Raw genomic sequence first — 27,232 nt, forward strand, 5'->3', positions numbered from 1 at the left:
CCTTCTTTGTCATTTACGCACCTTTGGGGTGTATTTTACACTTGTTCCACATGAAGAATGAACACAAGATATGACCAAATACCTACATTTCCTACTAGACCACAGCTTCCAACTGTCTGTACAACTAGCACCTGTAAGAGGCTGATTATTAAAATAAGGGCAAAAACTGAACTTAAAAAAAATAAAAAAAACTTTGCTTTTCTGAATTTTATTTCCCTTTTCTCTTATCAGTTTGCTCTCCTGTTGTAACGGCATACTCTGCAATCCCCATTATAATCAGCATTACAGGCATGTGAATCTCTGTGCACTCAAGTTCAACGAGCAAATGATAAGAAAAAATATCACGGCCTGACACCTAGTCACTGTTTTTCAGTCTGTTGTGGATTTCTGAAAGGACATTTTTACTATTTTTTTCTGCTTTTGACGTTGGAGAATGTCAACATTTTCATCATGGGCAATAAATCCATCCAGAAAGTTCATTTAATGGAACATGTTGCATTGCTTGCTTCTAGAACAACATAAGCTGTGAGGTAAACGTAAATATATCCAAATCCTATTCAGAAAAAAAGACCGGACAATGATTCTACTCTGTACTCAACTTTTCTAAAAAAAAAAAAAAAATCATTTTAAAATGTCAACTCACAATCACCACCAGTATAATCACAATCCTTCCTACAGCCCCTTTAGAAACATTAACCAATATTTATATATGCAACCTAAGTCACTAATTACTTGAATCAAAGAGTTCAGATACAACATTTATTTGGATTAAAATCTCAGGCGCCAAATCATTTTCACAAACCACACACACTACCTCTCCCTCTCTCTCTCTCTCTCTCTCTCTGTCACTACCCTTTTGACTTATTTTGATCAGATTAGGCAAGAATAGTTTGATCACTGTCTAGAAAACACTGCCATTTAACTCACAAGGAAAAAGGCCAAAGTTCTGATTGAGACAGAAGAAATAAAAGTTGCAGAGCCAACTTGAGGTACTTTAAAGGGGCCTGACTTTCAGAAAGAGCTGAGCACTCCTCTTCTGAATATTAGATCCCTTTTAGCCTGCCTCATATTGTCAACCAAAAATCACTACTCACTTTTGGAAATTTTGGAATTTTTGGAAATGTTATCCCTCTCCTCTGTTTAAAAATCGTAAAGCTAAGACACAGAGAGATTATGTGATCTACTCAAAGCCAGAGAGCCTGTAACAACTGTAAGCTCAAACAACTAGACCAAGTTTCTCTAATAATGGTAGCAATATTGGGGTAAGATAGTATTTATCACAAATGAGACACTATATTGGACTCTAACACAGCCATCATTTTATGGTCCCCACATCCTCCTGGAAATATTTAAAATCCACCTAATATTCTCAAGTGCTGCATTTTTCAGTTGGACAACAGATGTGTAAAAATCACATATCGCCAAACTACACAGTTGATGTGGAGATTATACATTACATATTGTGTGTGTGTTTATTTATACATATTATTCACGTGCAGCACTGAAAACTCAAGTTATCTAAACTAGCTATACATTTATCTTCTGCTCCAGATTTTCCCTCTAGAGCAGGCAATACAATATGTCCTAGTGTTTTGTGATAATTCTACCAACTTTTGATCTATCTATGCTGCTTTCGGGAGTTCTGTGATCAAAAGTGTGGAAAAACGACAGGCATCCTTTTCTGGTGGGCAGGAGAAGATCAGTGGTTCCCCATTTTGAGCTGGGGGTTTTTGCCAGACCCTTACACATACCAATGATGTCCGTATTCTAGGTGACTTTGCATGGAGTTGATTGTATCCCTGTGAACGGAACATGCTTTTCTCTGTGGAATGCTATACGTTATCATTCATGTTAAAAAAAATTATTGGTAGGATTTACAACGTAGTGACTCAATGCCACTAAGGAAGTAGTGAAATGTCATCTGATAAATGATAGATCTTTCTTCTCAAACTGGGAAACCTAGTATGACTTCATATCGTATACCAGCTTTTTGCTACCGTTGAAAAAGAACAAGCAAATGCAGACAGATTTTGCCGCTACTAGGCATCTCACTACACCTCAATTCTGCAAACTTTGCTCACCTTAGAGTAGTACTCTTGAGTGTGATTACACGGAACTTGCATGAACTCAATGAGACAACGCACATTAGTAGGTATTAGCATGGGTAAAAGTTGCACAATCAGGGTCTAAACTTTAAAATCATGCTCTTCTACATGTAAGTATCCAGAATGTTTTTACAGCTCTCAGCTATGACTCCAGAATGCTGATATCTGAGCTCTGGTAACATGTACAAAGTTTTGAGCTACTCCATATTTATATTGGTGGCTACATCTACACTGCAAGACCGACCCATGTCAACAATTCTCAGTGCCCAGGTCAACTGACTTTGGCAGCTCACACTACACAGCTAAAAACAGCAACGTAGACATTCAGGCTCAGGCTGGAGCCCAGGTTCTGAAACCCACCCCCCACCTCCCCGCCAAATTTCAGAGCCCAGGCTTCAGTCTGAGCCCCAACGTCATCACGACTATTTTTAGTCCCATACGCTCACGAGGCTTGTGCGTCTGAGTCATTTGACCTGGGTTCTGAGATTTGCTGCTACGGGTCTTTTTTTACAGTGTAGATATACCCAGGGAAACCAAGATCAGTATATGGCTTACTGTGTTGAACGTTTATAAGGATACCAATGAAAAAGAAAGAGCCACTGATAGAATTAAGGGTTTTATACTGTTATGAAATATTGTAAGATACTGAGCTTAAGATTCGTGAAGGATAAGAAACCCTTTGAGGATCTTTTTTAAGGTGAATTGAAAAATACTATTTCTTTTGTTTTTTACAGTGCAGATATTTTTAATCAAAAATAAATATAAAATGAGCACTGTACACTTTGTATTCTGTGTTGTAATTGAAATCAATATATTTGAAAATGTAGAAAACATCCAATAATATTTAAATAAATGTAATTTATTATTGTTTAACAGCGTGGATTAATCACAATTATTTTTTAATCATGCAATTGATTGCGATTAATTTTTTTAATCACTTGACAGCCCTAATTTAAACATATCACTGCTCCATCTCAAAATAAAATAAGAAAACTCCCAAACTTCTGATGAGAGTTTTTTGCAATTCTCCATGAACAAGCCAGTAAAAAATGTCTTCCGGTTAGAGCGTGCATGCACTGATTTGTTGCAAACTGTATCTTATCTGGATGCTACAACCTTTAGAGATGTGACATGCCTTCATTACAAAATCGAAACCATACAGACTTTTTCTAGTTTTCAATACAAAACTTGATGTTCAGCCAGATCCATCAAGAGTGTGGTAAAATTCACACATCTTCTGAGTGAATCTGGGCTTTTTTCTTAGCAAACTTGGATGAAAACCACACGACTCTGTGATTTCAACCTAAACAGCAGCTTCATCTGAATTTCTCCTTTATTTAAAGCTGAAAGCAAAACCCATAGTTTGTGACCCATATGGATGTAAGCCAAAGAAAGTTTAGTCCAAGAGAAAGCCTACAAACTCAACCAGCTGAACTTTGCATAGTTCTAACTGCCCATTCATAGTTTAAGAGCTCTTTTTTGGATTGGAGGAATTTAGTATACAATGTAAACTGGCTCCCTACTAAACAAAGATGAAGACTGATGTGCTTATTAACATGGACACAGAATGGCCTGCTCATGATGAAGATCACGAATCATAGAATATCAGGATTGGAAGGGACCTCAGGAGGTCATCTAGTCCAACCCCCTGCTCAAAGCAGGACCAATCCCCAATTTTTGCCCCAAATCCCTAAATGGCCCCCTCAAGGATTGAGCTCACAACCCTGAGTTTAGCAGGCCAATGCTCAAACCACTGAGCTATCCCTCCCCCCAAAACTTGCCTGCAACCCACAAACTTGGAAACCAACACCACTCATTCTTCCCCTAACCCCACCCTTCCTGACCAGAAGTACAGTCCCACATTCCATTCAAGAACCTTGCTCTCATTAAATATCCATGCATCGGCAACATCAGTATCCCAATTGCCACACTTCTGACCTGATTTGTAGTACCCACCCAGCACACAGTTTCCCTATTTGAAAAACCCCTTTGGGTAAGCAGATTACAATACTATGCTAAAGACCACTGGGCAGTTTTTCTTCTCTCACCCTTTCCACTCCCCAAGCAGAAACAAATTGCCTCAACTGTTTGCTATTTCAGCCCCAGCCCATATTCCTTTGCAGCAGCTCTCACCAACAATACTGAGGCCATCCTATCACACTGCAAATTTTATTATTATTATATTAAACAAGTTAGCATAACGCACTGGCTGGCATGTGTTTGTGTACCCCTTTATGCTTCATCTATAGAAGATAAGAGTCTGTTACATCTCCTATTTACAGAATCTGGCTTTTTAGCTCAAGCTGAGAAGACTCAGGTCCTCTCTTCTTGAGTGGAGCTTACGTGATTCCCCAGGCACAGAGTGGGACCTGGATCACACACACACAGACCATTGGCTTCCACCAAATCACAGAGGATGTGAAGATTTTGCATCTTGCAGAGCTGGTATGGTCCTCAAGGAAAACCACAGGAGATGTAACAACACACAGATCAGACAACTCATCTTGGAGACGTTGCAGGCTGTACTTGTAGCTGTTGTCAAAGCTGCTAGGATGCAGTTCACAAACCTTTCTGGTATGGTCGGCTGGGGGTTGGCTTTGCCAAGTAGCAAACATATTTATGGTAAAAAAAAATAGTTCTCATGTTTTTATAAACACTGGCTCATTTTCAAAAGAAATGTGGTTACTCATAAAATTAAAACATTCACAGGAAATAAAAATCTGGTTTGTGATCATTTTGGGCATCACACAATTAAGTAGGTTTTCCCCTCCTGCCATATACCTAAAATAAAGCCCAATGGATCAATTTAGAGAGAGACACACCATCAAGATCAAAATGATATATTCAGAAAACTTCCTTTCCTGCATTACTAATGACACCCAGGAGGATTAGTAAAATTACAAGAACTTTTAAAATCTTATTTGCCTTTCACCATTCATGCTGCTTATTTATTTTCTGAACTTCACTCAGCTCAGATGGTCAGTTTTACTGTCAATTTCATTTTCTTTCCCTAGTGGTACCAAACAAAAATATCTAAATCCTGCTGCAGCAAACCAAGGAAAATAGGATTTATGTCCAAAAAATCCCACTAAGCACTCCTCATACTGAGATGTATTTAGTCACCTCAGAGTAAAAAAAGATACATAAGGTAAAAATGATAAACAATGGCATACGCATGTCCATACCAATGCATGGTTTTTATGTTACTATTGTACTGCCTTCACACCACCTCCAAAACTATATTGCCATTACATTCCAGTGCGGCGGTAATAAAGGTTTTAAAAGACAGACTTATAAGGCAGCTCTGTACTCCTATTGACTAAAAATGACCAAAAAGACAGCATTTAAAATGACAGCTTTAACAGCCTACATGTTGGTATTAAGTAGTTTTCAAAAGAGTGTGTTGTATTTTTAAAGAATCCATTGCAACTCACCACAGCTTGTCCTATGTCTCATCTATAGGAAATGATTGAGAGGGGTCAACTTCATGCCTGAATTCCCATAGCTGAATCTGGCCTGCTGCTGGTACCAATTTCTAATGCTAGCCCTAAACACAGAAAAAAAAAAACAAAGAGAAAGAAACATTGTATTTTACCTTTTAAACATGAGTTTTTAAATTGACCCCCATGCACAAAAAATGAAGACTAAAACATAAAAGGAAGGAAAATCCTCATTAAATTAAAATTCCAACATTAACCCACCATTTTGTGTGTATGATACAAGATTCTTTTATAAGATAATCACCATAGTGAGGGGATTTCTAAGCAAACAAAATAGGTTGCGCGTGTATTTGTCACATGATATGGAAGGCTGCTCCAGTCCAATATCAATGAACCCATTAAGGCTTAGGCAAAGTTTTCTAACCATTCATTCAAAATACACACTGCAAGCAGCTCAAAAGAAGATTGTACTGTGACAGCATAATAAGAACAGCACATTAAAAATCCTTATGAGAAGAGGTTACTCCTTAATCACAGGGGGCAAGCTTTTTACATCATCTTAAGGTATTGGGCCAAACTTTACACTGACTCACATCCTATGCAATCCTACTGTAGTTAATGCTTAATTCAGTATTTGGCTCCTTAGGGTGAGATCCTGGCCTCTTTTGAAACCAGTGGTGCATTTTCCATTGACTTCAAGGGGGCCAGGATTTCACCCTTGGGGCTTTTGTTTTTACCATTTGGTTATATGCCAAAAGCCAAAGTCTGTGTTCTAGTGTATCCATTTTGAACCCTGAAAGTGGGGCAAAGCAGCCCTAAAGGCAACATGTCCAGCCATGTCAGAATCATGCCAGTGCAGCCGTTCCTAACCTATCCCACCTCCTGGCATGGTCAGGGGGATTGTCAGGGCACTCAGAAGCCAGTGGCCTTTGCGGGAGCTGTGCCGAGCACTCCATAGTAGGAGCTGAGAAGCTGGCCAACCCCCACCCTCTTTTTTAAGATACCATTGTGCAAAGGAAAGAGAAAAGCATCAGAACCTACTGAACATATCTGATTAATTTTTTCTGCTCCTATTACTTAAAAAAAACCCTAAAGGGATTGTTCTTAAAGCTTGCTAACAATAATAATGGTGATGCTCTTGAGCTAAGACTTTTGTATCTCAAGTAACCAACCCAACTAAAATTTTATTGCCATCCGATAAACTTCTGAAACTAGAAGATTCGGTACCATTAAAATTACACATTTCCTCTCTCCTTCACAGTATTGCCTTTCATTTGTACTTCAATAATCAGTGTCTCAGTGCAAAGCACAAGAATACGACCCTAACATCTAATATTCCACAGTAATGAAGGTGAAGTATTTTGCTTTCAGTTACTAATAAACAAGGTTTCTACATTACAGTAGACTATGTTACTCTAAAAGATTCTTTTTCCCCTAAGTCTCTGTCCCCAAGGTGGGGGTACTATAGTAAGAGGGGCGGGGGGGACAGCAGCTTGCAGCAGATACATCATAGTTTTGGATTAGTGCCAAATCTACCCACCATGTGTGGGAGGAAGTATTTTTCTTGCAGGGTCGCATGGAGCTTCAGAGAACCTGTAGCAAGGGAAGCAGAGAATGGATAGAAGCAGGAAACCAATTTGCATTTGTTTGTTATTCTGGTTCAGCGAAATCTTTTTTTCCTTCCTGTCTGCTACCTCAATGAAGAAATAAAGCAGCACGAACGATAGCAAAGCAATGATTAGATTTTTTTAATGTCATCATTTCTACTAGGGCTACTATGAACTAAAAATGTGACCTGGATAATCCGAGGTTTAAGTGATTTGGAGCGCTCTCCACTCTGAACAGCACATCAAAGCCTTGCTTTGAATTTAGTTCTCACCAGAATGATGTTTATAGTTTTTGCTATTCAGGAACCATCTAAAGAATGGTGTTCTTTTGCACTGCATTGTAGTTTACATTTACGTTTTAAAGCAAGGACTTTTTTCTTAATTCTGTATTTTCCAATAATTGGATTTTTTTAAAATAGTGTATGTGTATGCATAATAAAGGAGTCTGATTCTTTTGAGGCCTGCTTTTGCTCCCACTGAGGTTAAGGAGAGTTTTGCAACACAATGCGAAGCAGGACTGGGCTCTATAATATTCCAAAAGGATAACACAAAGGGAAATTTGGTAGATCTCTCATTGTAATATCAAATCTATCTTTCAAAAAATCAACACTTGAACAATATCATGCCTTGCAATTATTGACCATTACTATGAAATCATTAAATAATGGCTGCAGACATGCCAGAGACAGACAGCAAACAACACATTCACCCCTGCTGGGATCTGCTCATAAACCGACTCTTCCAGCACATACACACTTCTCTCAACAACAAGAGAAATGTTCTCTAATATCAAGCATGCAAGCAGAGTCAGCTGAAGGCAGCTAATATTTCATGTTAAGTGCTTTTTGCCCTTATCCCCTTTAGAAATGTTTCTGGAATCATAAAGCTCCTCAATAACACCATACTAAAACAACAGGACCCTAACAAATTATCCTGCTGCTGTTTTAGAGCAAGTGTGTAACATTGCATGTATGTGAATATGAGAGAGTGGGAGAGAAAATATACAGTTTAATGGCTTTCTGAGGTCCAACCATGTCTGTGATTCACATTTGTGTTCCCAATGGAGAAAAATCAATTGCCCCATCCAACAAAAACAGGTATTTTTATGCCACTTTGGAGTCTAGAAAAAGTACCCAGCAGGCAGAAGGAAAAACAGGGAAAAGAAGGCACTTTACTCGAGCATATACTACGCAGTCACCGATACTGACATGTTTTGAATTAGGGTCAGAGGATCACGGTGTTTATACATCTCCTTATGTCCAGGTAATCTGAATCAAATGTGTTTGCATGTGGCGGAACATAACCCAAACAATTCCAGTATAATGTACATGCATGCTCTCACTCCTCCACCCCCCGTTTTTTAAAAAAAAATTAGCCATGCATGACAAAATATCTATGTCCTGCAGCCAACTCATTTCAGAGAGGATCCTTGATTTGACAATGCATACTATGTTATTTAATATTTCCCCATAAAAATGCTCCCTCTGTGTCTTCATTTCCCTTGGTAAAATCTGTATTTATATTTTGGCTTGGGGTTCATCTTTCACCAGGTCTCTTGCAAAAGTCACACTGAACAAATCACAGAAGGGGAAGGATGCACTGAGGATATGGTGAGGCTATGCAGTAAAAAGGAGCCCATGTAAACAAGCTAACAATCACTTAAGGTACAAGCCCATTCAGATTCTCCGGGGGAACAGGTTTGATTATTAGACATGGCTGTGCCATTTCACTCTCCAAGGGAAATGCATATTATTTTGTAATAAGACCCCCTTTGCAAAAGAAAAAAGCAAAATAGTTAATTCTGTTGCAATAACTCTGCTGCCAGAGCTGCGTGAGGATTTTTCCGTAAAGCTACATTGATTTCACTGCAGTCAAAAAAATTGTTGGATTCTCTTCTGTACCATACCACTGGGCAATTATTTTGCACATAATTTTTCTAAGGGCTTCTGGTGTTTCTATAAAATACAGCAGTTTTTGTTTAATTACATCTGGAAGTCATGAAACGGAGTAAAGCCTACCTTAAGAGATCACTTCCTTCAAGACATCCCTCCATCTGCCTACAATTTCCATCAACTACCACACACATCCCAACACCACAATTTTTCTGACACACTCATTCTTCCCCCCAGACCATCTTTTTTTTTAAATTTAACCCCTATGCAAGAGGCCAGTTCTTTAAGCTTCTGGATCACAAAAGGTGTTTAGTAACAGCAATTCCTTTTTAAAAATGACTATACAGTTATTATTTTATATAGCTCTAGACCCATACACACCCAAACAAAATGTTTACGTTGCTGAATTAAAAGCCAAGAGTTATCTCCCAAAGAAAGCCCCAGCAGTTTCAGAGGTAAGGAGGCTGAGTACAGCCCTACTGTTTACATGCACCAGCTGTTAAATCACTATCACCCCATCCATGCTGTGCCTCTGCACTGCTCCTAAAACCACCGGTCACCTAAACAGCCCGAAGAGAAATGTTCATACACACCCAAAAACAGGAAAATGATGGTCCTCCGGCCACAAACTCTGTAACACTGCTGCCTTCTTGCATCGGTTAGCAGTTTACTTCGTTAACCTGGCTCTCTCGCTCTCTTTTTTTTTTTAAATCAACAATCAATATTCATCACCCCACCCTGCAAAGGCAGGTTAGTCATAGAATATTAGTATCAACCACCTACCATTCCGTGCCTGCGAACTATGCTCCCGGTACAGCAACCCTTCCCTCAAACTGCAACCTTACGTGGTATTTTTAACCACATTCCAAACTGAGGAGGAAGAGATGGGGTATAAAAAAAAATAATAATAATTAAAATGATGGGCAGGTGACTTCAAGGCAAACCAATTTTTTTAAAAAGTGTACTAAATAAAATCCCTGGGGAAAAAAATAAAGCAGAGGGGGGAAAAGGGAGGGAAAACATATGATAATAATGAAATAAAAGGGGAAGAAAGAGTGGCTTGCTGAATCACCCTCTTTCACTGCCTGGAAACCATTGTGCAGCGTGATGCTGGCTGTACCATTGTGGAACCTACCAGAGGAGACAGGCAGAGGGCTTGGGGAATGGGGCTGCTATGGCAACTGAAAGGAGCACACGTGACGTCAAAGCTCAGAGGTCTCGAGGGTGGGGGGAGAGAAAAAGAGAGAAGAGAAAAAAGTCAGTCTAATCTGCTGCTAGAGCTACTGTATCTCCCTGTGAATCAGGGGCTAGAGCAGACTGCAAAGGGAGGCTGAATAGCCTTCTGTAGCCGTTGCCAGCACCAGCAGCGCGGGCATCTGCAACATCAGGGAGCTAGCCTGTATAAAGAGTAGGTAACAACAGAAAGGATTCACTTCACGCAGCTCTGACCTCTTGTTTGCACTGGCTGCTGCGCACACAGGGAACTATGCAGGGAACCCAAAAACACACCTTTTGTGATCCATTCCAGCTTTGTGCTCAAATAGCTAAACTACAACAAACAGCAGGGAGTTACTCCCTTCCCTATACCATCCCTTATATAAAGAAGCATAGGCAAGTAGTGCATCTATGAGGATAGAGCCTCTAGGGCAGGACCATGGCTTTGTTCTTTGTTACCAGTATGCTGTGCCTTTTAGCTGGATACTCAGGATGCCACCGTTGTGTACCTTGCAGCTCCAGATAGCCAGTTGGTTGGTAGATAGATACTAGTGTAGTTTGACTTGACAGACTTTGTTCAGATTTCTGGAGTCTTCCAATTTAGGGGTTATGCAACTAGCACTGTCAAAATAGTTGCCATTTGAGGCACATTTGCTTTACATGTCTCAGCAGTTGCTCTGCCCTTTTGCTGTTCAACAGCAAGGGGAAAGATGGTCTTTGGTTAATGCACTGAACCAGACCTCAGGAGGCCTGGATTCAACTCCTGGTCCTGCCACAGCCTTCCTGTGTGACATTGGGCAAGTCATTTAACCCCTCTGTGCCTTAAGTTCCCATTTTCTAAAATGAGAATAGCGTTAACTCTCCCTCCCTTTGTCTGCTTAGATTCTAGTCTCTTAAGGACAAGAAGTATCTGTTTGTGAGTTTGTACAGTGCCTACCACAATGGGACTCTGATCTCAGTTGGAGCCTTTAGGCACTTCGGCAATACAAATAATAAAATATAAGATATACAAGCAATGTATTGAAATCCTTCATAGTATTTCATTTCCATTACAGAAAGAACTAAACTGCTGTCACAAAGAAATACAGGGTCAAATATAATGTGAATACTCCATACACCCTAATGGATTTGAGTAATTCTCTAGCCATCACTGCAATCTTCTCTTCTACTAGGGACTCTACTCAATACCAGATTATTTTAACTCAGACCTATATGTTAACTTTGAACTTTGCTATTATATCAGAGATACCCGGTTGCCAACCAAAACAACAACTCAAGTATGTCATGTTTTTGCTAATTATGAGTGTTTTTAAGTGAACCATTAGCATTCATAGGGCATACACAGGAAAATCTGTGGCAAACCCAATGTGAGGATTGATGGCTGGTTCCTTTTTGTTTCAATAACGTGATGAGATATTCCTTTGGATTACCCAAGAATCAGACATAAAGTTAGCTGCAGCTCATGCATGCCAACTGCCCATGACAATCATTGTAGCACTTTGCAGTGGCTTACAAAGTGACAATTAAGCATCATCTCCACCAGCACTACTCATCCATTACCAGTGCATACTGCAAGGTGGGTGAGCTTCATGTATGGCAGAAAGTACTGAAAGGAAACAGAGGGAAAGGGTGGGAGTTTGGGAATAACTGGAGAAACCAACTACAGAAGGTAAGGTGGGCATGACTGCATATCAGGGACAGAACTTGAGACCTGAAGCAACCAACAAAGAATACATCTCTTATTGACAATATTGCCAACCCTAAGTCTGTAAACTGAACAGAACTAACCTGCCACCTTTATTTTCACTGACATTAGATCTTATTAAAATGTTCAGTATCAAAGAGGTTTCCTCCAAAGAAGTTTCCACCTCAGCTGAATGTGACTTTCCTCATCACAAGCCAATCACTCTCCCATCCTGTATGTCACTCAGGCCCATAACCTGAGTGTCCTCTTCAACTTGGACCTCTCTCTAGATTCTCATATCCAGGCTATTTCCAGGTCTTGCTGATTCTTTCTGCATAACATCTTTAAGATACAGTTTTCTTATCCAGCCACAGAGCCAAAACTTCTCCACATCATCATCTCATGTTTCCATGACTGAAACATCCTTTTCTCGGGCCTTGACTAATCCAATCTTTCCCCAATCACATCCATTCAGAATGCTGCTCCAAAGACAATTTTCCGAGCCCGTAACTTTCACATCATCCTTCTCTTTGCATCAGTCCACTGATTCCCCCTTCTCTCTATTGCATCAGACATAAGTAGTTTGTATTCACTTTCAAGACCCTCTGCCCATCCCAACCCTACATATCATCCCTAATTTGTTATTAAACGGTCAACACTCGCCTCTAACCAGTCCATGAGGCCAGCTTCCTCTAGCTACAATACTTGTTAAATTTTCTACCAAGCACTTTTGTGCTTCCTCCCACACTGCTCCTCATGCTCGGGAAGCTCTCCCCATAAACATCCACCAAGCTTCCTTATTATCCACCATATTTAGTACACAAGCTTTCATCCCATGCGCATGGGAAATCTATCAAAATCCGTACAGCTGCTGTCACCTCCTTTTGCTTCAAATACCTCCTGTAGACTTTCTTAGACATGATGCCTACATTACACTGCATTCTGACAATAGCGAGACAGGTGGGACTAATGATTATTTAAAATGTGCTCACTTTACTGATCTCATCCTCTCCACCCTATTTGTCAGTTTCATCTATTGCACGTTATCATAATCCTATACTGTGAGTTCTCAGAAGCTAGTTCTTCCACAGCATGTGTCATAAATATAAAGGGAAGGGTAACAACCTTTATATATGCAGTACCATCAAATCCCTCCTGTCCAGAGGTACAGAATCACTTACCTGTAAGAGGTGAATCAGTTCCATTAACCTAGTTGGCACCTGACCAGAAGGACCAATGGGGAAAGAACATACTTTCAAATTGGGGGGGGGGGAGTAAAGCTAGCACTATGATATTTCATTAGGGTCCCTGGGCACTACGGTTAATACAAATAAATAGACCCATCTATTGAGTTCCTCTTTAAACATAATAGATTAAACATGTTTGTCCTTTGTTTTATTCAGAGATAAAGACATGGTGACTCTATACCTATGAGGTTTTAGAGTGACACATCACCTGAGTACAACAGGCCACAATTTCAGAAGCAATGTTGGAGTGAAGCAGATTGGCTGGAGAGTTAAAGCTCACAGCTCTGTTTTACCAGAGAACTGCTGTGTGGTTATATGTAAAGTCTGCTGCTGATTTTGTTATTACCTTCAGCAAAAAATGGTTAAAAACAAAGACGGTGTGTGTAATAAAAATAAAAATAGGCTAGAAAAGAGTAACTGGAGCCTGTGTCCAGTAATTTTTCCTCCCAACAAGTTAATAGCCCGTTACAAAAGTTTCAAGCTCTTCTTCACCAATCAGAAGCCAGACAATAAAATTGAAGTAGTATTGTCTAGCGCACAGGCACTCAGCTCGGACTTTGAAGACGAGGTGCTATTTAGGCACCTAAAGACACACAAGCACCTAGTAGAATTTTCAGAAATGCCTAGGCACCTAATTCCTGTTGAAGTCTCCCTTCCACTATCCATGGGGGGCCTCCTAGGGATGAGCCACTCTTCCCTTCTCCTGCTCATTGAATAAACTCAACAACGGCCACTGCTATTCATCTTCTAGGTCAAAATTTCTAATCACATCAATTCAAAGTTTCAACGTATCATTTGTTTCTAATCAAAACATATTTAAAAAATTTCCCACATAATTGACACTTTTTTTGAACCTCAGCTCTACTACAAACCAAAAAAAAAAAGATCACCCACAGAGAGTCCTTCCCACTGAGCCCCGGGACAGTTTGGGCCCTTGTCCTGCAAAGAGGTGTGTTCCTAGAAATACAGGAGCCAGTGCAAAGCCCTGCTGAAGTCAGCTCGGCTCTGTTTTCTGGCCCATTTACAATCCACGAAAAAAGACTGGGAAAGAAAAGAGCCTACACTCTTTCAGATGTAGCAAAGGCTTCAGAAAGTAATTAGGGTATTTGTCTTTTGAACAACCAAGCCAATAGAAAATTGCACCTTCCCAAATGCTGGTTTTTGTGATAAAGGAATTGTGCTTCCTATAGGCAGTCACAGATTTATCAGCATTTCTCTTCACACACATCTGTAGCAATTACAACTTGCTTTATGCAGTGCCTTGCTGAAATGGCTCTGTGGCTTGGCTAAGGCACAGTAAGATCCTATAAAATGTATCCTGGCTTGGAACTGAGCTCAGGGTGATACTGCAGTGGCCAGATACAATGTGAAAGCATTTTAGCACTCTTTTTTCTTTTTCTGGACTGGACCCCACAGGGTCCAGTCTCCCACATTACCAGGCTCTTTAAAGGTCAGGGTTGTGAAACTCACACCATGGTAAGCAAAGGGAACAATAAACTGAATACAGGAAGGGTTGTGGGGAAGGCAAATGTAATCTCTCAATCCTTTCAGAATATCTTTACAATGTGGGGATAGGTAGGAAGCCCACTGACTGCAAAATACATTCCTTACTGAATTGCGTGCTTTGGAAACATCTCTGTTCACTTTGTGCTTCTAAAATAGACTTACTGGTAAGGCAAAACTTTGCACAAAAATATTCATGTTTTATTTTCAAAACAATAGGTTCCCAAATATGCCCTTCTAAATTTTGTAGCCCAGCAAATGAATGGGTGAATAGACATCTGTTATATCCTTTTTGTGGACAGAAAGCACTTTCCTTTGAACTCGATCTTCCTACAGCATATCTGGAATTGCTCATATCCAGTACTGTACCACGCATATAAAAAGAGAATACACTTGGAATACAAGAAGATAGGGGATTGGATGTGAGATTCTCATTCACACTCAGCTCCAATGCTTGTTCATACATTTAGTTAATAAAACTGATAGATGTGGATAAATGATCAATTCCTATGCAAATAAAGAGGCAAATCAGCTGTGTCTTTTGCCCACGATCAATAGATGTTATATGCAACTCTCCCTCCATAGATGGCATTATAAAGGAAGTGGCAACTATGAAAGCAGCAGGTGTGCCAGCACTGGAAGAGTTCTATTGGCATGTCTACATTGCAATCCAAGGGTGTAATTGCAGTTTACGTAGACGTACGCAAGCTAGCTTAAATACTGGAGCGGTAATGCTGCAGCTGCACAGACGTCAGCGTGGGCTAGCCACCTGAATAATTACCTTTCGTTTCAGGACAGCTTGTACAGCCCCCACTGAAACAGGGCTGCCATGGCTTCACCACTCTAGCACTGCAACTAGCGAGATTAAAGCTAGCTCAGCCATGTCTACACATTCTGCAGTATAGACATACTCTTTGACTCAGTCAGGAAACAAGTAAGGTAGCATCTTTGTGTTCCAGTCAGTGATACAGGGCTTGTTTTCAAGATGGAAAGTGGGGAGAAACACTAACGTGATTTCCGGCCACACAGCCACTCCTCTGATGGATCTCCTAGTAGAGGGCAGACAAAAGCCTCCTGGAAAATGGACCTCTAAAGCATACACTGCTTTACAGCCTGATTCTGCTCCCACTATATAGTCTGCAGCAAAACACCCATGGAGTACCACTACAGCAGGATTATGAACTACACCATTGGTTGACACTCTCCTTAGTTGCTAAAATCAACATTTTCAGTTCAACCAGCTAAAATAAAAATTGAGAGGATAAACTGATAATCAGCCAAGACTAGGAAAAAATTTCCCATGTGGTGTAATATTGCAGTGAGAGCACTGATCTGAAGCCTGTGGAAGTCAGTAGAAAGAATCCCATTTACTTCAGTAGGCATTGGATGAGACCCAAAATTGGGCCAGAAGTATTTAAGTGCATAAGCGATTGCAGGATTGGGGCTTTGTGATATGAATTTGTTAGTTACTGCAGCTGTGACTTACATTGCTATTTTTAATCGTTTCAAAATATTTTAGTATCTATTCAGCTACTACACATAGTAAAAAGGCAGCAATATAAAACTCTAGTTCATCAAAGGATAAACTTCACTCCCATTCTGCAGTCATTTTAAAGCAAGCATTTCCATCTTCACCACCACTCTCTGTACAATCCTGGGCTACCTGTTTTTTTTGTTTGTTTGTTTGTTTGTTTTTTACAGACCATAGCAATGAGTCTATATATTAATGAATCACCATCTGAAGAAGACAAAGCAAATACTTAAAACTAAAAAGAATTGCTCCCACTCGATTTAATTTTAAAAATTGTCATTCACACATTTCAAATATGTATTAGGTTTTCCACAGTGAATACTTGCGTGATCAATTTTCCCTGCACATAAACAAGTCATTTATCAATTATAAGTGATTCCAGAGCTATAAAGCAGTAAGAAGAATATAAAATTGTTTCAGAAAAAACAAGTATGTACATCTCCCATTGATAGACTGTGGGAGTACAAGAATCATGCAACAAGTTTCATAAGTTTAATCTGGAGCCTTAACACACCCACTCTGGACTTTTATGGAAAAATTTTAAACTGCAAGTTCACCCTGCTATAGCCAGAAAATTAAATTAGGTTGTGGCAGATGGTGCCCAGCTTTCCCGAAGATATTATTTGCTGTATAAATACTTATCATTTTAACAACTTTTGTGAGTGCACGGTTCAGAAGAACACATTCCTGCATTGAACTTGACTTCCCAGAACAGCCTTACCCTCATCCCCATAATAAAATGGTACTACAAATGGGGTTTAGATTTGTTGGGCCAAACTCTGCTGTGTTACTCTACCATAAATACAGGGTTGCTCAGATATGATGGTTAATGAGTGCGGTGTGAACAACTAGATTGATAAATTACACTGACTTCAATAATTAATCCAGATTTACAGGTAACAAGACTTATTTTTCTACTGGGAGCCATATTTGTTTCTCAAGAATTTCTAAAACCTTTTCTGGTAAATTACTTTTATTTAAAGGTTTCTTGTCGTTGCAAGTGGTGTTCAGCTGTGGCACACACATCCATTTTGTTCAAACTTATTTTTTTTCCCACCTGATAAGCCCTGATTCTTATCCATGTGGAGATCAACTAACTTCAGCTGCAACTGCAAGATTGGGGTTATAGGACTTGATAGCCAGCTGCACTTTGTCCTGATGAGCAAGTACCATGTTTGCTGACAAATGGCATGGATTGACTTGTCACTTGCATTTGGTTCTCCCAGATTTATCTTCTCAGGATGTTGTATAAAAAAAAAAAAGTCACTGGCCAGGCTTGGAAAGAGGACTATAGCTTCAAAAAAAGTCCGCCTGTTGCTCTTTCTTTTTATCCTGGGCATGCTGAACCTTCTAGTCCCTGCCAAGGGGAATGGTCAGCCTTCTCCAAAAATGGAAATTTAAGTATTGTATGTTAGGATTTGAAAACTGCGTCTCATGCTGATGGTGACTGACTGGTTCTAGCCTCACATTCAAGTTAACACTGCTCCTTGAAAGTTGACTCATAGCTAGGTACAATAAGATGCAGGAGTCAGTTAACAAGTATGATAGGTCCATTGATAGGTTAAAACAACGAGGAGTCCTTGTGGCACCTTAGAGACTAACAAATTTATTTGGGCATAAACTTTCATTGGCTAGAACCCACTTCATCAGATGCATGGAGTGGAAAATACATGAGCAAGTATAAATACATGAAAAGATGCGAGTTGCCTTACCAAGTGTGAGGTCAGTCTAACGAGATAATTCAATTGACAGCAGGATACCAAGGGAGGAAAAATAACTTTTGAAGTGGTAATGAGAGTGGCCCATTTCAGACAGTTGACAAGAAGGTGTGAGTAACAGTAGGGAGAACTTAGTATTGGGGAAATTAGGTTTAAGTTTTGTAATGACCCAACCACTTCCAGTCTTTATTCAGGCCTAATCTGATGGTGTCCAGTTCGCAAATTAATTCCAGTTCTGCAGTTTCACGTTGGAGTCTGTTTCTGAAGTTTTTTTGTTGAAGAATTGCCACTTTCAGGTCTGTTATTGAGTGACCAGGGAGATTGAAATGTTCGCCTACAGTTTTTGAATGTTACGATTCCTGATGTCAGATTTGTGTCCATTTATTCTTTTGCGTAGAGACTGTCCGGTTTGGCCAATGTACATAGCAGAGGGGCACTGCTGGCACATGATGGCATATATCACATTGGTAGATGTGCAGGTGAATGAGCCCCTGATAGTGTGGCTGATGTGGTTACATGTTATGATGGTGTCCCTTGAATAGATATGTGGACAGAGTTGGCACCGGGGTTTGTTGCAGGGTTTGGTTCCTGGGTTGGTGTTTTGTTGTGTGGTGTGTAGTTGCTGGTGAGTATTTGCGTCAGGTTGCGGGTCTGTCTGAAAGCAAGGACTGGCCTGTTCCCCAAGGTCTGTGAGCGTGAGGGATCGTCCTTCAGGATAGGTTGTAGATCCTTGATGATGCGCTGGAGACATTTTAATTGGGGGCTGTTGGTGATGGCTAGTGGCGTTCTGTTACTTTCTTTGTTGGGCCTGTCCTGTAGTAGGTGACTTCTGGGTACCCGTCTCACTCTGTCAGTGTGTTTCCTCGCTTCCCCAGGTGGGTACTGTAGTTTTAAGAATGCTTGATAGAGATCTTGTAGGTGTCTGTCTAAGACATCGGAACAAATGCGGTTGTATCTTAGAGCTTGGCTGTAGACAATGGATCATGTGATGTGGTCCGGAGGCATGTAGGTAAGTGTAGCCGTCAGTAGGTTTCCGGTATAGAGTGGTGTTTATGTGACCATCGCTTATTAGCACTGTAGTGTCTAGGAAGTGGACCTCTTGTGTGGACTGGTCCAGACTGAGGTTGATGGTGGGATGGAAATTGTTGAAATCATGGTGGAATTCATTAAGGACCTCCTTCCCATGGGTCCAGATGATGGAGATTTCATCAGTGTAGCGCAAGTAGAGTACGGGTGTAAGGGGGCGAGAGCTGAGGAAGCATTCTAAGTCAGTAATAAAAATGTTGGCATACTGCAGGCCATGCGGGTACCCATAGCGTAGGTTAGCTATACATGAGGGAGGTGATGAACTGCTCAGAGAAAACAAAAACAATTTGCTTATTCTGTACATGCACCCCAAAGAAACATTGCTGAGGGCTCTGAAATACTGAATAAGGGCAGAGTGCAGACTACACATGACACTGAGAAGAGATGTTGTGGAGCCCTCCTACCCCAGAGGGCACTCACAAAGAGAGAGTGGCTCAGGAGGCTACTCTAACTCATGCTGGGGCTAGCCAGCACAGAATCAGGGATCCATAACTCAATCCCTGATGGCCTTTCCCCCTAGCCTCCCCAGTGCAGAGCACAGCTTGGATGAGGGGGAAATGGTGCCCTAAGTAATATATCATTATCTCATTGTCTTGACTTAAAATGGAACTTGTTGAAACATGTGACAGTTACATTCAGCAGATGCACAAAAAGAAATCCTCAGACCCACTAGTTCTGCAATGCACCTGTTTACTTGCATATTAAGAGGTATGCATATTGGACATAGTGAAATTGTTCAGCTCCATGTCAGATTAGCACAGCTCCATATGTTTATACTGACGCTAGCATAAAATAATAGTTAAGTGACCATTATATGCAAGCTTGCTTAGTTGAAGAAGGGGGTATATCATACTGTGCTTTAGTATAGAAGGTTGGTATGAAACTAATTCAATTCCAAACCAAACATAATGGCCTGGATATAGTACAGACTAATTTCTTCATATCTTATTCCTCCACCACCACCACCACTCAACTCACCTTCTTTCATGCTATTCTGCCATGGTGCAGGGGAAGCCTTAACTGGAAAGAGGAAAAGTGAAAACTGAGGACTGGAAAACCTACCTTACAGTGAGTAACAAAGAGCTTAATCTGTCCGGTTAATGAAGAGAAAGCTGGCAGGTGATTTGAACATGATCTAGAAGTACCTACCCAGTGAAAAGGCTTTTTAGTAGACAAAGGCATAAGATGATCCAGTGTTTGGAAATTGAAGCTAGCCAAATTCAAACTAAAATAAAAGCCACATATTTTCAACACTGAAGCTTGAGTATCGCTACATGATAAGCTAAGTATTGCTGCAGAGTCTCTATGTCTACAGACAGAGCACTGATTCTGCCCCTTTACTCATTTATTATAGTGACCTAAAAAAAACCAAACCCAATTCTATCTCATCTTCCAGATTACAGAGCAAGTCCAAGAAAAAGAAGCCATTACTGGAAAATATCTTTGCATTTTGTATTAGTATAGTTTATTGTGTACTAGAACAGACTTGTAAAGATGCATCAGCTTATTTAATAGGATGTCCCTAACAATACCAGCCTGATACAATGCATATTACAAATTCTACAGAAGCACACATTATTTAGAATAATTGCAGGGCCTGATCCCTGGGTTCATTCTTAAAGCTGGTTTAATTGTTTCACTGGGTAAAGACTGCAGTAACGTATACCATTTTAATCAGCCACAAAGGAGAACCACTTCAAAAAGATTCATTCCTGTTTATGGAGGCAAAATAAAAAGATAAATAAAACCCAGCATAAAAAGTGAACTGACACATGGGCCGTGGCGGGGGCGGGGCAATGTTTCTCTCTTTACCTAAATTCAGGATCTGAATGAAAGCCTGTGCTGTACCTCAGGAGGTTCAGGGATGGAGCAAAGGGTTGCTTTAAAAAGCAGAGCATATTCTAGTGATTACTAATCATACAGGGAAGAGATGAATCTTGAGTGGAGCGCTTCATTTCAGCCTTTGAATTAAAGGCACAATGGAAGTCTTAGTCTAGGCCCTGCTCTACACTGGAAAGTTATATCAGCATAGCTACATCCACTATGGGTGTGAAATAACTCCACTCTCCCAAATTGGGTCCAGTCATTGGGGCAGGGCCAAACCCGAGCAGTGTTGCAACCCTGGAGATTGCAACGCCCAGGTGTAGAGAGCCAAGCCAAACCAGCCCCACAGCACAGGAGCTGCCACTGTGGGTGGAGTGCTTGGCAGGACTCGACTAAAACCACCACTGGACCTCCACTCCCAGACTATTTACTGGGTCATGACAGGCCATAAAACATTTACATATGGTCTTGAGCCCAAAAAGGTTAAGAACCACTTCTGTAGAAGTACCAGGTCACTAGAGGCATACATGTAACCATTTTTTCCTGATGGCTTTGTTTAAAAAAGCCTGGCTAATAGTTTTATCTCCTACACTTCTCTTTGGTGTTTCCACATTACCTGATCCTGGATCCGCACTGGATTAGAATAACTATTGAAGGCCTCCATCCACCAGCAAAATGTGTCAGAGTCAGATCAAATTCTCTTGCTGGATATGAATTTAACATTTGCTCTTTCTTCTATGCCCTCCCGATGTAGGGATCATAAAATGACACTGGATCAATTGTACACTAGTCACCGAATTGTTCTTCTCCCTAAGTTACTAGGACACCTCAGCAATGCAAATCATGCCAAAAACAGCTCTCAAGCTCTGATTTATGTTCCATTAGTTCAGATGGGCAAGCCAAGACTGACTCCTGTGTAGATAGTACTAAAGGACATGGAATACCACGATAAAACAATTGAGATAGTCGTGTATTTGTCCTTTGTGGCAATGAATTCTGGAAGAAAACTGGTGTTCTCAAGATGGATCCCTCTGTGTATTATGTTTTGTTTTCTACCACCTCCACCATAGTACCAAATGCCCCTAACTAATCTCTGACAGGCTCAGATAATGGCCTGCGCAAAAAGGAAACAAGACAGTACTTTATATTATTCCACTACCCTTTATCCCTGCTGTCATAAAAATAAAGGGAAGGGTAACCACCTTTCTGTATACTGTGCTATAAAATCCCTCCTGGCCAGAGGCAAAACCCTTTCACCTGTAAAGGGTTAAGAAGCTAAGATAACCTCGCTGACATCTGACCAAAATGACTAATGAGGAGACAAGATACTTTCAAAGCTAGAGGGGGCGGAAACAAAGGGTCTGTCTGTCTGTGTGATCCTTTTGCAGGGAACAGATCAGGAATACAGACTCAGAACTTCTGTAAAGTTAGTAAGTAATCTAGCTAAAAATGCGTTAGATTTCCTTTTGTTTAATGGCTGGTAAAATACGCTGTGCTGGAGGGAATGTATATTCCTGTTTTTGTGTCTTTTTGTAACTTAAGGTTTTACCTAGAGGGATTCTCTATGTTTTGAATCTGATTACCCTGTAAGGTATTTACCATCCTGATTTTACAGAGGTGATTCTTTTACTTTTTCTTTAATTAAAATTCTTCTTTTAAGAACCTGATTGCTTTTTCATTGTTCTTAAGATCCAAGAGTTTGGGTCTGTGTTCACCTGTAGCAACTGGTGAGGATTTTTAATCAAGCCTTCCCCAAGAAAGGGGGTACAGGGCTTAGGGGGATATTTTGGGGGAAGACGTCTTCAAGTGGGCTCTTTCCCTGTTCTTTGTTTAACACGCTTGGTGGCGGCAGCATAGGGTTCAAGGACAAGGCAAAGTTTGTACCTTGGGGAAGTTTTTAACCTAAGCTGGTAAGAAAAAGCTTAGGGGGTCTTTCATGCAGGTCCCCACATCTGTACCCTAGAGTTCAGAGTGGGGAAGGAATCTTGACACCTGCCATTGAGGCAACTGATATTTCTGATCTTCCCCCTTCATGTCCATTACCCTAACATTCTTCCTTCATCTCACAAATAGCCACTTTTCAGCTGCCAAAATGGACTTTGCCATTCTTCTGTCTATAGCTCATTTTCCTAACCTAAATCCCTTTGTTTATGCTCTTCAAGATAATAGAGTACGGGTTCCCTTACTTCTTCCATAGCATGCACCACACTTAATACAGTGATTGTCACTTGGACAAGGTAGAGCAGAAAGGCCCAAAGTAGAGGACTGTGGAAGGGTAGCTATTTGGAGCTACTTCATCTGCATACAATATATCATTTGGAGACAACACTATGGTATCAGAGTGCCCAATTGGGCACAGCGGAGCCCAGAGTTTCTGAAGTGCATTGGATGAAAGGCATTATACCCATTTAAAACATTATTAGCTTAATAACTCATCCACACAGGGTGTCATCTTCCACATAAATGTGAGGATGCCTTGTTCTTTGACTGCTTTTGAGATTCATAGGTAAGGAAGACATACTTTTACTGCCTATAGCTAATGGAGAACTCCAAATTCCTGTCAAATAATGCCCTTAACTAGAAATTAGCCAAAGTGCCTTTTGAAAATCCTAGACAAGACTTAGAAGAGCAATGGAGACTTTATCGTAGTCTATGGTAATCATTGTATTCACTACTTCAATGAGTCAAGTCCAGGCACAGAAAGTATCTAGTTGTATATTTTGTATGACTAAAATTAATTTTCCTGACATCAAACATAAGTCATTGTTTGAGATACAGAAATGTTTGTCAACTGAAGAAAAAAGCTGAGCTCTACTTGGAATCTTTCAGTACAAAGGGTGCACGCTGCCACCCTGAACATTTTTAACCATTCCAATTTTAGCTTTGAATTTGTTGAGCTCGAAATAATTTGTGGGCAAAAGGAAATGTCTTTTAGTCCATTAAAAAAAACAACAACAACAAAAAACCCACACAACAAATCTTCATGATGTTCCCCTAATCTGCACTGTTCTATTATTTTCTGTGGAACTGTACTCATTAACACCGCGTGCTCCAGGGAAGGTCTTGGAAATGAGATGTAAATCTCAAGGGTTTTGTGCTGGAGAAGTATGAAAAAGGAAAGCAAGTTGAAAGATTTACCATGACTGCCAGCAGCCCTGAGTGGAATTGCTAGCAGATCCAAGAAACTCTTTTCAGTTTTGTGGTTATGCAACAAACATATGTAATGCACCACCCCCACCCCGCCCCACACAGACAAAATCCAGTTTTAAATCAGCAATACCAAAGGTGGGGGGTGCCTGGGTCATTAGAAAAAGATGTCTGGTTTTATAGTTAAAATCTGCAATGCTACTGTATATGTTTGCAGTGTTGGTGTAGCTATGTTGGTCCAAGGATACGAAAGAGACAAGGTGGGTGAAGTAATACTTTCTTTTGGATTAAGTTCTATTGATGGAGGGGAAAAACATTTGAGCTTCACAGAGCTCTTCCTCAGGTCTAGAGAAAATAAACAGAGTATTACAGCTAAATACAGTAAAAGCTTTTTTTTATCCAGCATGTTGGGGGAATTGGGACGGGTCCCAGTAAGTGAAAAATTCCAGTTAACTAAGAGGGAGGAAGTTTGTGTGCAGGAGGGTGGGGCGGGGCTATGGGTTGGGAAGCAGGAGAGGGTGTGGGTCCTGGAAGGAGTTTGGGTGTTGGAAGGGACTCAAGATGCCAGATCCAGAGGGTGCTCACCCAGGGCAGCTTCCTGCAAGGAGCAACCTGCCCCTGCTGTTCCTCGGAGGCCATGTGGCTAGGCAACTCTGTGAGCTGCCCCCGCCCTACCCTGAGGTTCCGCAGCTCCCATTGGTTGGGAACCATGACCAATGGGAGCTGTGGGGCCGGCAGCACACAGAGCCGCCGCGCCACACCTCCACCTACGAGTAGCAGAGACACGTCACCACTTCCGGGGTAGCCAGGTAGGGACCTGCTGGCCTGTGCCAACCGGACCTTCTATGAAGATTAGAAATGCCGGTTTATAGATCTTTCTGGTTGGTACAAGGCCAGATAACACAGCTTTTACTGTACAAAATGGGCCAGATTAAGCATAAGGGGTTCACACATGTTGTAGGAAACCACTTAAAATAAAGTGAGTACTCAACACCCAGGGGTAGGCAAACGTTGTGGCCCTTGGGCCACATCTGAGTATAGAAATTGTATGGTGGGCAGGGGTGGGGGGGGAGGGGAGGGGGGAGGTGGCTGAGGAGTGCAGGCTCCAGGCAGCACTTACGTCAAGCAGCTCCCGGAAGCAGCAGCATGTCCCCCCCCCAACTCCGGCTCCTATGCAGAGGCAGGGCCAGATGGCTCTGCTGTGCACTGCCCTGTCCACAGGCACCACCCCTGCAGCTCTCATTGGCTGCAATTCCTGGCCAATGTAAGCTGTGGGGGTGGCGCTTGGGGTGGGGGCAGCATGCGGAGTGAAGGACCTTGGCTGCCCCTATGCATAGCAGCCAGAGGAGGGGACATGCAGCTGCTTCTGGGAGCCGCGCAGAGCAGAACCCTGACCCTGCTCCCGAGGTGGAGCACTGGAGCTGGGCAAGTTCCAGACCTCGCTCTCCAGCAGGAGCAAAGTGGCTGGTGGGCCAGATGCAGCCCACGGGCTGTAGTTTGCCCACCCCTGCAATACCTCTGCAGTAGGAGGACACCGGAGGGTTACTAGGTAGCAAAGTGCATCACAAATTGTTGTAATGAGCCATAAAACCAGTGTCTCTATTACATCCATGACTTTTAGTGTCCAGCGAAGTTATGAAATTACATTCGCAGCTCATCTTTTGAAGGTGTTGTGCAGGGTTCCTTTGAAGATGAGGACTAGGAGCTCTTGGTGTTGCCAACTTAGCAATTTTGTCACTAGATTTTGCGAATTTTTGGTTTCCATAGCAAGGAAATAATTGTCAAAGCGACCAGTGACAAATCTAGTGACTTTCACTACCAATTACAGTGATATTCAGAGAAAGTCACTGCCAATTTGTACAGTAACAAAATCATTCACAAGCAGTTCAATAGTGTTAATAAAATAAAATTCTGTTGGGAACCAAGTCAGTGTCATTACAGCTACTCAACCTTAAGCAGAGGCGATGTGAGCAGCGTCTGCCTGATGATGACCGTGCAGCGTTGTATTTGCCTGGAGGCCGCAGGGGCAGTTATGGAAAGGAACATGCGAAAAGCGGTAAGGGGCTATGGGATCTGGGCCATGCCCCACGGAACAGAGCCACAAGGGGAGGGCTGAAGGGGCAGCCAAATGCTAGGTTAAGAAGTAGGGTGGACCCCACCGCAGAGCCATCCTTTGGGCAGGGCGAATCAGGGTGACAGCTCCAGGCCCTGAACTTTGGGGGCCCTACGGGTCGGTATGGTTGGCTGGCACAGTCAGTCCTAAGAGAGACGAATCTGATACTTCGGCCCTAGATCCCGCACCTCCCTAGGGACAGCCATGCCCCCCCCTTTCAGCCATTAGTGTTAATACTTGAATAATACATTATTAAAAATCCTATAATGTTCAATGCAAATTTACCATCCCTTGTGTATATAAACAAAATTCTCTGTTAAATTCTATGAAAGGTTTGCTTAGTGACATTTGACACTTTTGGAATGCTTAAATAGCGACATCCACTGACGTTTCAGGGTTTCTCCGACTTCCTGCTACATGCAGCTGGCAACACTGGATATGGAGCGATCACTTCATGATTTTTTTTTTTTTAAAAAGTGTTCACCCATGGACGAGAGGGTGGGGGTTTTTTTTTTTTAGCATTTTTCTGTGAGAGTTCATTCAAAAGTTGAGTGATTATCTGGTTTCTCCCAGAGGGTAGTAGTTGCTGGGGCACCTGATGAGGCACACCATCTGTGCTGATGGGCATGTGTCAGTCTGGGAAATCTTGAAAGGTGTGGTGGGGAGTTATCAAACATAGCAGCAGTGATGTGTCTGAAGGTTTTTCATCTGTTCTGGCAGGAACTGGTGTTGCTTTGAGTTGGTGTGTTCCCTAGTCTTTTTTCTTATGACTAGCAGGGGGGGATGTGGTAGGTGCTGTCATCCTTGTTGTGTTCTTTATTCCAGCATTTACTTTAACAATGTCTCTATAGGTCAGATTCTACTCTCAGTTATATCAGTGTACATTTAGAATAACTCTGCTGAAGTCAGCCGCTAGAAAGGGGAAGAAGTGTTCCAACTTGTGCCCTCTGTCCAGCTCCTCCTCCAAGTCCCCTTCTTCTTGCCCAGGGAGATTGTGGAAGCTCCTTCACTGGAGGCTTTCAAAAGGAGGCTGGACAGCCCTTGGTCTTGGATGATGTAGACACAAATCCTTCACTGTGGCAAGAGGTTAGACTAGATGACCCTTGGGGTCCCTTCTAAC

At 41.5% G+C, this 27,232-nt stretch overlaps 1 protein-coding gene across 18 annotated transcripts in view; it reads right to left on the reverse strand.

Annotated features, from left to right (window-relative positions):
- Positions 1-27,232, reverse strand: part of MAPK10 (mitogen-activated protein kinase 10) — a 318,269-nt gene that overhangs the window by 243,462 nt on the left and 47,575 nt on the right. For 3 of the 18 annotated variants that reach the window (XM_043545077.1, XM_043545082.1, XM_027828954.3), the window contains exons 1-2: positions 9,638-10,171; positions 5,540-5,652 (exon numbers count right to left, since the gene is read on the reverse strand). The gene's annotated coding sequence lies outside the window, so the exon portion shown is untranslated. The other 15 variants (XM_043545070.1, XM_043545075.1, XM_043545085.1 and 12 more) reach the window with 9 other exon arrangements.

This window comes from Chelonia mydas, chromosome 4, assembly GCF_015237465.2.
Source record: "Chelonia mydas isolate rCheMyd1 chromosome 4, rCheMyd1.pri.v2, whole genome shotgun sequence".
NCBI classification, from domain to species: domain Eukaryota; kingdom Metazoa; phylum Chordata; order Testudines; family Cheloniidae; genus Chelonia; species Chelonia mydas.